The sequence below is a fragment of the Camellia sinensis genome, chromosome 3, assembly GCF_055761805.1.
Source record: "Camellia sinensis isolate YWXY chromosome 3, ASM5576180v1, whole genome shotgun sequence".
Classification (NCBI taxonomy): Eukaryota; Viridiplantae; Streptophyta; class Magnoliopsida; order Ericales; family Theaceae; genus Camellia; species Camellia sinensis.
In genome coordinates, this window is record NC_138963.1 from 10,890,116 (window position 1) to 10,903,671 (window position 13,556).

The following is a 13,556-nucleotide window of genomic DNA, read 5'->3' on the forward strand; positions in this document are numbered from 1 at the left end:
CCAAATTTAGCTGTCGCGTGACAATTATTATTATTATGATTTTATCAGCAAATAAAAATTTATTAGTTCTTGTCAAAAACATATAATAAGGAAGATACCCCTTGTCCAGTTACACCCCATTTTCATAAAATTGAAAAAGCTAAAACCCCTCATCTTGAATCCTCTACCAACTTAAACAAAAACAAAAACAAAAACAAAAAACAGATTAATACATCAAATTATCGTTTCTTCAGCGGCAAAAAAACCCCTTCAATGTTTTAAATAAAAAAAAACAGATTACTACCAATCGCTAATCTTTCAAGTTTTGCTTTAATTCAGTTTGTGATTCTCAATTTAATTAACTCTATAAAAAAGAAAAAAATATCATTCAGGAAAGTTTTTTAAAATTATTAAACATTAGAAAAAATATATATAATTATTAATATTTATAATATTTACTATTCTTTGTAAATAATTTTTTTGGACCACCAGTAACAGAGGCGACGCTAATAAATGATGGGGCTCCATCCACCCATCACCCTACCAAAAAGTGTTAGTTTTTATTTTTATTTTTATTTTTATTATTATGGTTAAATTTTTATTTGATAACTAATTGAGTATTAAAAATATAAGGAACCCCATCATTTAGAATCAAAACTTATTAGGAGCCTAGTCTTTCTGTATTATGTTTCTCTTCTCAATATTCAAATCAAATAAGAGACAATGATTGAATGACTCTTGATCACGTATATAAAAAGAATGTGTTTGATATTATTGACAATGAGATTATCTTGTAATAATTTTTAAAAAAATGACACCTCGTCGAATGCAATTGTAAAAGTTTATCAGTGTGTTGGTTTTAATTTTTTGAATTCAATTTTTTAAAAATTGAGTTTTTTATTTTTCTTTTTTTTTGTTTTTAGTGAATATTTTTAAAATTTTAAGCAATTTTTTTATATTTTTTTTATATACATCTTACTTAAATGCATCTAAAAAGTAAAATATTTGTAAAAAAATATTATAAAAAATAATATATACACAAAAATACAAAAAATATACTAAAATTTTATTTTATTTTTTTGTATTTTTGGTATTTAGTGAATTTTTTAAATATTTGTTTTCACAAAAATTATACCTTTAAAGTATATTTATGTTTGGTGTGTCTAAAAATTAAAAAAAATTGTTTAAAATATTAAAAAAAATTCAATGAAAACAAAAAATATACGAAAAATAAAAAAATAAATTTTTTTGAAAAGTGAATTCTGAAAACCAAAACTAAGCATAATGTATTTCTTTTTATGTTAAGACCATAATATTTTATTAAAAAATTATTTTACTTGAAGGTAGAAAAGTTCAAATATTAATTAATTTAATTTTTCTTTAATAAAATTTTTGAAACTTAAATTTTAAGTACCCATCTATAAATTTATTAGAATCATCATGATAAGTAATTCTCTCATTAAAAATTAAAAAATTACTATGATAAAAGATCTCATGCCGTCACGTGGATTTTGTTTGTAAAATGTCATTTGTAAAGTCATTTGACGTTTGGGGAGCAAATAAAAAGTTAATTTTTAATTTTTTTATCTATTTTGAGTCATATTATTTTTTATATTTTTTCTTTATAAAAAGTTAAAAAAAAATTTTAAAAAATTAAACAATCAAATTTTTTTTATCAATTTTTCAAAACATCACAATTAAGTGGTGTGTGAAATGCACATGTAACTGTCGGCAATATTATCATTTCCGTTATCATTTTGAACGTGGCCTAATTTGTACCATTTTATTCCTAGCCTGTATTACGTGTCAGCTCATCCCTTGTGAAAAAGTAAAAATCTTTGAATCCGGATCCTCGGCCGCCCTTCTCGGCGACCGTTCCCAGCAGCCCCCCAAAACGACGTCGTTTTGGGGATTTTTTCGTTTTTTTTTTTTTTTTTTTCTTTCTTCTTCCTTCTTCGCAGAACCAGAGGGGAGGGGAGGGGAGGGGAAGAAGAGAGAGAGGAAGGGCCCTCGAGAGGGTCCGAATTCGCCGAAGACTCGCCGCCGCAGGTTGTCGAGCTCGCCGTCGCAGGTCGTCGAGCTCGCCAGCCATCCGATCGTCGCCCGTCGCCTCCGCCTCCGGCCCGCCTCCGCCTCCTCCTCCTCCTCCTCCTCCTCCTCCTCCCCCGGTGATTATGGCCCCCTCCAGTCCAACCCACCGGCGGCTCTCTCTTCTTCTCCCTTCCTCTCTCTCTTCTTCCCCTCCCCTCCCCTCCCCTCCCCTCTGGTTCTGTTCGAACGAGGAAGAAGAAAGAAAAAAAAAAAAAAATCAAAAAAACCCCCAAAACGACGTCGTTTTGGGGGGCTGAGAATCCGGACTCAAAATCTTTAGGCTCGGTTTAAAAAAGAGCTAAATCAAGTTTTTTTTAACTATTTTAATTATAAAAGAAAAAATAGATTATTTTAATTATAAAAAATAAAACATCACATTCAATTCGTAATCATTACACTTTTCTCTTAAAAAAAAAGTCAAAAAAATCAAAAGGCCAAAAAATTATTAATAAATTAAACTTTTTAGTCCAGACTAAAATAATAAAAAACATCAAAAAAAAAAAAAAAAAAACAAGCCACTCCAATTAGTAATTTCATATAATATAAAAATCATATTATCATTTCCGTTATTATTTTGAACGTGGCCTAATTTGTACCATTTTTGTTCCTAGCCTGTATAGCCTGTACTACGTGTCAGCTCATCACTTGTTAAAAAGTAAAAATCTTTAGTAATTTTTCATATAATATAAAAATAACTAAATAAATGTTATATATAAGCTCCATGTGGGATATCTATTTGGACTAAAATAGTCGTACGAAATAAAATATGTTATTTTCGTTAAATAGAATAAAATATTACATTCAATTCATAATCATTTTATTTTTTCTCTTACAAGAGTAAAAAAAGTTAAAAATATATATTCCAAACGAGACTTTTTAACCCCAAATTAAAATAGTTAAAAAGCCAACTCATATCCCAAATGAATTGATAGTATTTTTTTACCATAATTAATTTACTACTGACACTATTACTTCAGAATTTGACTAGTTGAAATATAAATTTGAAAGAATTGTTCTAGTTTATGGGATATCTATTACAAAATTTGTTTTAATAATTTGAATAGTTTATTTTACAAAATATTTTGTCTCTATTTGAATTTGAGATTTTTTATTTATCACAATTGTTTTCAAAAAACCTGATGTTCTAATTTTTGAAAAACATTGTTTATTTTTTAAAATTTGGAGACAAACGCGATAAAATAAAAATGTTACGATTATCAGATCGACTTAATTTTTTTTTATAAATACTATATACGAAAAATCTTACAAAATAAATAATTTAAATTATTGAAATATGATCCATACTAGCCTCACAAATCGATGAATTTGAACTTGAGATAAATTGAAACCTTATTTATTGGGCATCACTACTCATTTATCATTATTACAATATTGACATGTGATAAATAAAATATGAAGAAGAAAATAAAAAATAAAATAAAATAAAAAAGGAGGAAATTGTATGATACAATTTTTTTTTTTTTTTTTTTTTTTTTTTTTTTTTTTGTATTTGGTGCAAAATTTTCTTTTGTATCAGTCTAGTGCCAAAAAAGAATTTACTTGTAATATAATTATTTTAAAATTGTACAACTTATACGTAATTTTTTTAAAAAAATTATCGTCATAGAAGGAATAAAAAGTTTCAAAATGCATGTAAATTCACGCGTGATTTTTATGCGGCAATACACCAAAATTGGGTGATGGAAAAAGATAACTTGGAAAAGTCGTAGACGTACCACTATATTACTACGCCTTGTTTGATTAATATTAGAATAATGCTTGAGATTTTCTTTTGGGGTCACCTCCTCACCCCCTTTGTCACGTGACGGGTGGTGATTGGAGGAGTAAGAAAAAAAAGAAAAAGAAAAAGAAAATGTAACCAATGAGAGAGAGAGGGGGTCAAAGGGGGTGGGGGGAAAAGGGGGGATGAATCATTGTTGTTAATATTATTGTTAGGTTTTGTTATTGACAATTTCGTTTGATAAAATTTTTTTCAGTTATATTTATTTTTGTACTTTTTATTTCAATAAGACTATGAGTTTATTAAATACAAATCCAACCCGAATCGTGCCTTTATCAATTTCTATGGATCAAAACCGAGGTTGTAATAGGATCAAGTTTTTCAGATTTTTCAATTTTGGTTGTCCCGCTCGAGCGGAGATTGCAAGCTCACGACATTTCTGTTTCGCCTGAAAAAGTACTAGATGGAGTGATTCGACGCTCGAGCGTAGAAACTTCTGCTTGAGCGTGACGCTTATATGAATCACACAATTTTGAAGCCTCCGCTCGAGCAAGAATTCCCACGCTCGAGCGAACCGCGCGAACACAGATTCTTCGATTTCTACAAGGAATTGCTTTTCTTTCAAAACTAGGATTACTTTGGTTTTCTATAAGTAGTTGGTTTTCTCCCAAAACTTGGACAAGTCCTTCAAATCTTCTTTTTGGATTCTAAGGTTTATATCTGGGGATATTTTGCTAGTTTTCTTTGATGTTTTCGTTGAGTATTCAACTCATGGTTTAAACAGTATACATCAAAGGTTTGTTTGTTCATTCTACACAAAAGAGAGAGTTGTTCTTCGGTGGATTCTGAAGAATTCGAGCCCGAAACTTTGGTAGATTCCAGAGTGGCTCATCGTCAAGACAATTCCGAGGTGAAGACGGGGTTAGAAGAAGCACATAGAGGTTGGTTCAATTCGGGCGTGGATTCGCTAGGTAATTGAGAGTATACCTGTGTAATTCCTTTATATCTTCTTAGTGGATTGTTTTGTGGCTGTTGGCCGTGGTTTTTTTTTATCACAATTGGAGGTGTCCAATTGTGATTTTTTCACGTAAAATTGTTGTGTCGATTTGTCTTGATTGTTTGATTGGGATTGTTATATACTGCTTAAAATTGATACATAATCATAAATCAACATCTAAGAGATTTCTAGATTTTTCAATTGGTATCAGAGCAGGTTGCTCGTTTATTTTTTAAAAAAACTTTTGAATGAGATCTTGTTTGATTTGTGATAACGGATTCAATTCGTGAGGAAAACTCTATTGTTCGACCACCCCTACTTGATGGATCCAATTATTCTTTTTTAAAAGCTCGGATGAGATCGTTTTTGAAATCTATAGATGAAAAAGTTTGGCAATCTGTCATGAATGGGTGGACCGAACCAACAATTACCGTTGATGGAGTAACTTTCCCCAAACCAATTGAAAAGTGGGACGCAATTGATTACCAAAATAGTAGCTGGAATAGTAATGCTATCAATTCTCTCTTTTGCACTGTCACACCTGAAGAGTTTAGTCGTATTTGCAATTGTGAAGTCGCAAAAGAGGTTTGAGATATCTTACAAACTATTCATGAAGGCACTCCTTCGGTGAAACGATCAAAACTTTAAAGGCTCACATCTAGTTTCGAAAACCTTTCAATGAAAGATAGTGAGAGCTTTAATGAATTTTATGCGAAGTTGAGTGACATTGTAAATTCCAGTTTCAATTTAGGTGAAAAAAATACCAGAATCCAAAGTTATGGGAAAATTTTTGAGATCCTTACCCGATCGGTTCCAACCAAAAGTTACGGCTATTGAGGAGGCTCAAGATGTTGACAACCTCAAGCTGGATCAGTTGATTGAAAATCTCCAAACTTATGAGGTACATAGAAACTTTAAAAAGAAATAAAAAGATATTATTTTTAGTAGTGCTCATAGAGTTGGAGAGGATTCTGATGAGGATTGTGAGATAGATTCCAAGATTACGGCTGCTTTTGTTAAACAATTTAAAAAATCCTTTTTGAAAAAGAATCATAATCTTTTGGAATCTACTCATACTCATAAATCTAAAGGCAAAGATAAATTCAAAATTAATTCTATAGCCAAGAAGGAGAGAACTCTGAAAGAGTCCAATGCTATGAATGCCAAGGATATGGCCACTTTGTTTCAGCATGCTCCACTCGTTTGAAGAAGAAGAAAGCCCTCGCCATCACCTGGGATGATGAATCAGAATCTGATGAAGATGAAAGTGACAACAAAGATCAAGGCGAAGAGGGACAAATAATTCCTTGCTTTCATGGTGGCTTCTGAAACTAAAGGAAAAATAGAGTATTCGAAGAGCCCGGTTGAGAATACCACTGATGATGAATCCTCGGGAAGTGATGATGAAGAGCTTGAGCAAGCTTATGAAAAGTTGTATAAGGAATCTCTTAAGTTATCCAAATTGAATGACAAACTCACTATAAAACTCACAGTATGTGAAAGTGAGAATGTCAAACTAAATGAGGAGATTTCTGAGGCTAGGCTTGATTCCATCAAGATAGCTAATGATCGACAAGCTCTTTGAGCAAAACTCTTGACTTGTGAGAGAGAGAGGAACAAGCTACAACAAATCTATGCAACATATGAAGAAAAAATTGAAACTCTGGAGATGTCTCAAGTTGCTTTGGAAGAACTAATGATCAAGAAAGAGAAAGAACTCAAATGTGCCATGGTTGCCATTGGTCTTTGGAACAAAGGATCAAAGACTTTGGACAATATCATTGGGTCTCAACAAATCTGTTCTAATAAGAGTGGCATTGGCTTTGGTGGTAAAAAAGAGCAAAAACAGAGTGCTTCAACATCTCATGATATAAGAACTCAAGGAAAGGGAGAACAAAAAATTCAACATAAGGATGGACTTCTCAAACTTCCTAGAGTTGGTAAGGTAAAAGAAAAGAAGGTACACCCTGTTTTTATTTGTCATCATTGTGGTATGCATGGTCATATTCGCCCTTATTGTTATAAGTTGCATGGGAGAGTGTATTTGCCTAGACCTAGAAATAAGAAGTTGGAAACCATGTCGAGACAGGTCCCCATTGAAAGGGAAGGGAACCACAACGTCAAGACACCATCCAAGAATTACAATTCTCACAACTTTGTTCGTACTAAAGCAGTTTGGGTGAGAAAACTTGACTTGTGTTAATTTGTTTTGTCATTTTAGTTTTTGGGTTTCTGTGTGTTTGTTTTGTCATTACATGTGTGCTTGTTCATTTTTTTGTCTTGCTTTATTTTTTTTTTAAAAAAAAAATCAAAAAGATTTTCTTAGTATGGTTTTGCAAGCTTGAAATTTTTGAGTGGTCCTTGGTGCATATTGGAATTGATGAGAATATCCATTACATGTTAATATATGTGTGCTTTCTGTGGTCATTACTCATTTTGGAGTGCGTGTTTTTTTATTAGTATGTCTCATTCTGTACACACTCTTGGATTAGCAAACATCAGAGTCTTCCGCCTTAGTGATTATTTTTTTTATGGACTTCTGGCATTGTATCTTTTGTTTTTCTAGAGGAATTGACCTATACTAGCATATCATGGGTGATGTTGAGTCTCTTAACCACCTTCCATCTTTTTACACCTCCACGGCTTTCCCCTCAATTCTTTGTAGTCCAGCCATGAGGAAAAGGCTACCTCAGAGTCACCAAACAGGCCATCCTTATTATATCCATGCTTCTCTGGTTCGGTTTCCATACTCTTGAGCGTGTCAGTCGCCAATGAGTGTGCAAAAGAAAAAAAAGAAGAAAAAGAAAAAGAAAAAGAAAGAAGAAAAAGAAAAAGAAAAGAAAGAGCAGAAGAAACAATATGCAAAAGAAAGAAAAAATGTGCAAAAGAAAGAAAAAAAAAATATTCATTGATTGAGGGGGGGCCTCCGCCTTTACTCACCAAATACCCCTTGATTCCTAATGGTTTGACTTTCCTTTGTTGTGCTTAGATTCTCTTGTCGGAGGTCCAACTTTTAGATCACTACTAGGATTGAATCTAGTGTTTGTCGAACTCCAAGAGTCACACACACACTTTTATCATGGGATCTATGTTTTTCACATAATGTATCACTTTCTTTCATGAGGAATCTTCTACAGACTGTGCACATTGTGTTTACTAGTAATTGTGCTTCTTGGATAGTCTTGTGTGTTTTAAGGTACTAATCTGAAATTTCTTGCTTACTCCACCATATTATTTTTTTCGTTTTTTTCTTGTTCACTGTTTTCAGTGTTTGTGGTTGCTTTTAGTGAGGGGGAGTTTGGTTCATCTTGACTTGGGTTGGTTTATGATCTTGCTTTTGTTGATCGAGAGTTGTTTTTCATGAAGACTTAGTTTTCATCTATTCATGTTTTTCATCTCATGTTTCAAGACAATCGTGCCATATGTCTATTGCTTTTTCATATACTCTTGTGGGACTAATAGTTGTTTTGGAGATTGTAGCACTAATAACTATTTTGCAGATCAAGACCTTGAGAAAGAAGTTGGGTTTTGTTGGCTGTAATGGGTTGGGGTGTTTAGGATTTTATTTGTTAGGTGTGTTTTGTCACGACATTGCCAAAGGGAGAGATTGTTAAGTTTTATTCTTGGCAACCCCATTTGACAAAACTCCTTTCAGTTGTATTTGTTTTCGCACCTTTTATTTCAGTGAGGCTATGAGTTTATTAGATGCGAATCCAACCCGAATCGTGCCTTTGTCAATTTCTATAGATCAAAACCGAGGTTATAATAGGATCAAGTTTTCCAGATTTTCCAATTTTGGTTGTCCCGCTCGAGTGGGGAAAGTAACGCTCGAGCGGGGATTGTAAGCTCACAGCATCTCTGTTTCGCCTGAAAAAGTATTGGATGGTGTGATTCGACGCTCGAGTGTGGAAACTTATGCTCGATCGTGAAGCCTATATGAATCACACAATTTTGAAGCCTCCGCTCGAGCGGGAATTCCCACGCTCGAGCGGACCGCGCGAACACAGATTCTTCGATTTCTATAAGGAATTGGTTTTCTTCCAAAACTAGGATTACTTTGCTTTTCTATAAGTAGTTGGTTTTCTCCCAAAACTTGGACAAGTCCTCCAGATCTTCTTTTTGGATTCTAAGGTTTATATCTGGGGATATTTTGCTAGTTTTCTTTGATGTTTTCGTTGAGTATTCAACTCATGGTTTAAACAGTATACATCAAAGGTTTGTTTGTTCATTCTATACAAAAGAGAGAGTTGTTTTTCGGTGGATTCTGAAGAATTCGAGCCTGAAGCTTTGGTGGATTCCGGAGTGGCTCATCGTTAAGACAATTCTGAGGTGAAGACGGGGTTGGAAGAGGCACATAGAGGTTGGTTCAATTCGGGCGTGAATTCGCTAGGTAATTGAAAGTATACCTGTGTAATTCCTTTATATTTTCTTAGTGGATTGTTTTGTGGCTGTTAGCCGTGGTTTTTTTTATCACAATTGGAGGTGTCCAATTGTGGTTTTTTCACGTAAAATCATTGTGTCGATTTGTCTTGATTGTTTGATTGGGATTGTTATATACTGCTTAAAATTGATACATAATCACAAATCAACTGTCACGACCCAAACCGCCCCTATAGGTTTAGCGTCGTAACCGGCCAGTAATCCTCGGATTATCAAAGGCCTTTTAGCAGATTAGCAAGTATTAAGGGGCTGAGGAAGCAACTAGACAAAATAAACAAAGTCCAATGAGCTGTGATAACGTACATGGGACAGAGTAAGTCAAATTTATTTATGATCATAAGCATGCTAGTCAAGGGACACCAATACTTACAATATTATTTACAGACTGTAGTTCCCAGGTCCTGACTTTACAAACAGACGGAGACTAGCATAACTACAAAAACAGCCCTGGCAATTGACTTCAACTGGAACTTTCTCGGGAGGCGCAACGGTTGACTGACAAAACTGGAGTGCAGGTTATCAACCCCGGGCCTGGTCTCGTACTTGCTCACCCACATACATAATATAAGGAGTGAGCTAAATCCCAATGAATAATAACAGCGTAAAGGGGGTTTAATGAATGATGACCATATTGAATGCAAAAATCAGAAAATCAATCTCTTATCAGATCGGAAACGTAGGCATATTCATATTCATATTCGTATCAGAAAGGAACTACAGCCATATCCATATTCAAATCATGTGTGGTAAACCTCCCTTAGCATAACATATCATGTTGGTCAAGCGTAATAAGTCCCATAATGGAACCTCCGGTACCAGGTAACATATTTATGCCACGGTATTGTTTCCCCCGGGCGAGGGCCTGTGCCACAGTATTCTTTCCCCCGGGCAAGGGCCTGTGCCACGGTATTTTTTCCCCCGGGCGAGGGCCTCATGACCATGTGCCTCAATATTGTGTCCCCTGGGCGAGGGCCTCGGCTAGGGTTACCGCGTTTACATTTCAAGGAATATTGGACTATCATTCATTCATTCAAACATAGCATTTCAGAACTTATCATCTCATGTCATTGGAAAATAATTAAAGTTAAACATAAATTTATAGAGTTATTACTCACAACAATTGGTCGGCTCACTAGATGGTCAAATGGCTCTTCACTTGTCCTGAGGTGCGTGACCTACACGAACACGCATACAATTACCCGCTTGAAACACACGCCCGAGTTAAACGTAATGCACTTCGTTATTCTTAGTGTGTGTTTAACTATTAACCTCATTATGGAGTCTTAAACATGGCCTAGGAATGCCTAGGATGGAATGAGGATGCAAAAATGCCTTAGAAAATATTTTTCATAATTTTCAGAAAACAGGGGTCTCGCTCGAGCGTGGTATTCCCTGCTCGAGATGACATGCAACCAAAAGTCCCCGCTCGAGCGGTCTGCAAAACATGACAAAAGTACTGAATGGGTGAAAATCACGCTCGACGGGCGCTCGACCCTCGCTCGAGCGTGTGACTCAGGTCCCCGCTTGAGCGTGACTTATCCCACTCGAGCGGACTGTAAAACAGTGTAAAGTACTGGATGGTCGAATTCCACGCTCAAGCGCCACTTTCCCCACTCAAGCGTGAGTCCAAATTCTGGAAATTCCAGATTGGACCTTCAAGCTCAAAACCAAGTTCTAATGCATCAATTTCGATCCTTTTGGGCTAATTTTCTGGAAAACCCTTTTAAACTCATAGAATAACATGTTTTGAAGATCAATTTGAGAAATGAAAACCCAAAGGTAGTTCAATTAAATATAATTTCGACAATACTTTAAAGAACACGATGTGTATGAAACATGCAAGTGTTTATTTGAAATCCAATGCTCCACAATGTGTCCAAATGCAAGATTAAACTCCAATTCATGATGAACTCATGGACTATAACTTCAATATGGCCTTGCATGCAAAGAATTCTCATGAAAACAATTCCAAATGCTATGTTATGAACATACATGCATGAATCTCTACCCAAATCAACATTATAAACCAATTTCTAGCTCCAGTCACCAATCTATCATGGACCAAATATGAAGTGAGTTAAATTCATAACTAAAAAGATGAATTCCCTTACCTTAAGCCTTGAATGCAAGATGTACAAGTTCAAATATGCAAGACTCCTTCAATCCTCCTAAACTCCAAGCAATTCTTTGAAGACCGCAAGATTTCTCCTATTCCTCTCCCTCTAGTCGGTTAGGACAACAAAAATGAGCTGAGGAAATGTGTTTGAATGGGGTGTGCTAAGGCTTCAACATGTTTAGACAAAGTGGCCCATTATCTTGGCAAAATTGTAATTAAGACCAACTATGTAATTTTAGCTCATTTGATCTAATTTAATCATACCCAAACACATCTCAATTAAACATGCCATAAAATCATATAAATTCCGACGATCATAAAACATTAATCAATTTCCGGTTCGGCCGCCGATAAGGCCTTCAATTCTCAATTTAAAACATGAAACGCAAACAGATAATTTAACACTGAACAGATAAAAACACAAAAATGATGCAATACATATGCAAATTAAATTCCAGATTTCTTCTAAATCACTATTAGGCATACTTAATCATGACTTAACGTTCATTAGGGGTCGGGGTTGTTACAGTCTTCCCCCCTTAAAAGAGTTTCGTCCCCAAACTTGCATTACCTTCATTCTGGAAGGACACCGGGTTCAATGGGAATAATTTCGGGTATCTTTTCATCATATCTTCCTCCGTTTCCCAAGTTGCATAGGTTCCGCCGTGGTTTTGCCAATCAACTAAGGCTATCCGGTACGACACTGGATTGATCTTTTCGAGAACCTCGTAAGATCCAACATACCTTAGCGCCAGTTTTCCTCTCACACCGAACCGAGTTTGACCCTTCATCGAGGTCACCTTGATGAACACGTGGTCCCCAACTTCGTATTCCCTATCTCTCCTGCGGACATCAGCATAACTTTTTTGCCGACTCTGCGCAGTTTTCAAACGTTGCTGTATCAGTTTCACTTTCTCAGTTGTTTCTTGCACAAGTTCTGGCCCCAACAAAGGTCTGTCACCTACTTCAGCCCAACATATCGGAGAACGGCACTTCCTTCCATACAAGGCCTTATAAGGTGCCATTTCAATACTTGAATGGTAGCTGTTGTTGTATACAAATTCGGCCAATGGCAAGTAAGTCTCCCAATTCCCTTGAAAGTCTAACACACACATTCTGAGCATATCTTCTAAAGTTTGGTTCGTTCGTTCAGTTTGGCCATCCGTCTGTGGGTGGTAGGCACTACGCAATCTCAATTCGGTCCATAAAGCCTGTTGCAAACTTTGTCAAAATCTTGATACAAACTTTGAGTCCCTATTAGACACTATAGATACTGGCACTCTATGCAATCTCACAACTTCAGTCATATAGATATTGGCCAATTTTTCAGCATTATAAATGGTTTTGGCAGGCAGAAAATGGGCAGACTTAGTTAAACGGTCAACTATAACCCAGATAGAGTCCATACCTAGAGAAGAACGAGGCAATCCCACAATGAAGTCCATGGTGATGTGCTTCCATTTCCATTCCGGTATTAGGAGTGGTTGTAGCAAACCAGCGGGTCGTTGGTGTTCAACTTTTATCTGTTGGCACTATAGACATCTAGCCACAAAGTCAGCAATATTCTTTTTCATTCCAGGCCACCAAAAATTCTGTTTCAAATTATGATACATCTTCGTGTTCCCCGGATGCATGCCAAATTTATTACTGTGGGTTTCGGTCATAACACGTTTCCTCAAGTCACCACAATCAGGTACACAAAGATGGCTCTGGAATTTCAGCACATTATTTTCAAATACAAACCCTGGCCTCGGCTTGTAATCAAGTTCTTCCATGATCTTTTTCATGTATTCGTCTTCAAGGTGCCTTTCTCAGATTTCTTCAATGATCACAGGCTGTGCAGAGATAGCGGCTAGTATTCTGCCCTGTTCTCGTATCACAATCTCGATTTCATTCCTTTCCAAATCACACAACAGTTCTCTCTGGCTAGTAAGCAGGCATGACAAACTTCCCATTGATTTCGGCTCAAAGCATCTGCCACAGTATTAGCTTTCCTTGGGTGATACAAAATTTGTAAGTCATAGTCCTTGATCAGTTCTAACCACCACCTCTGTCTCATGTTCAATTCTTTTTGGGTGAAGAAGTATTTCAGGCTTTTATGGTCGGTATATACTTGACAAGTTACCCCATACAAGTAATGACGCCAGATTTTCAAAGCGAACACTACAACTGCTAGTTCAAGGTCGTGTGTC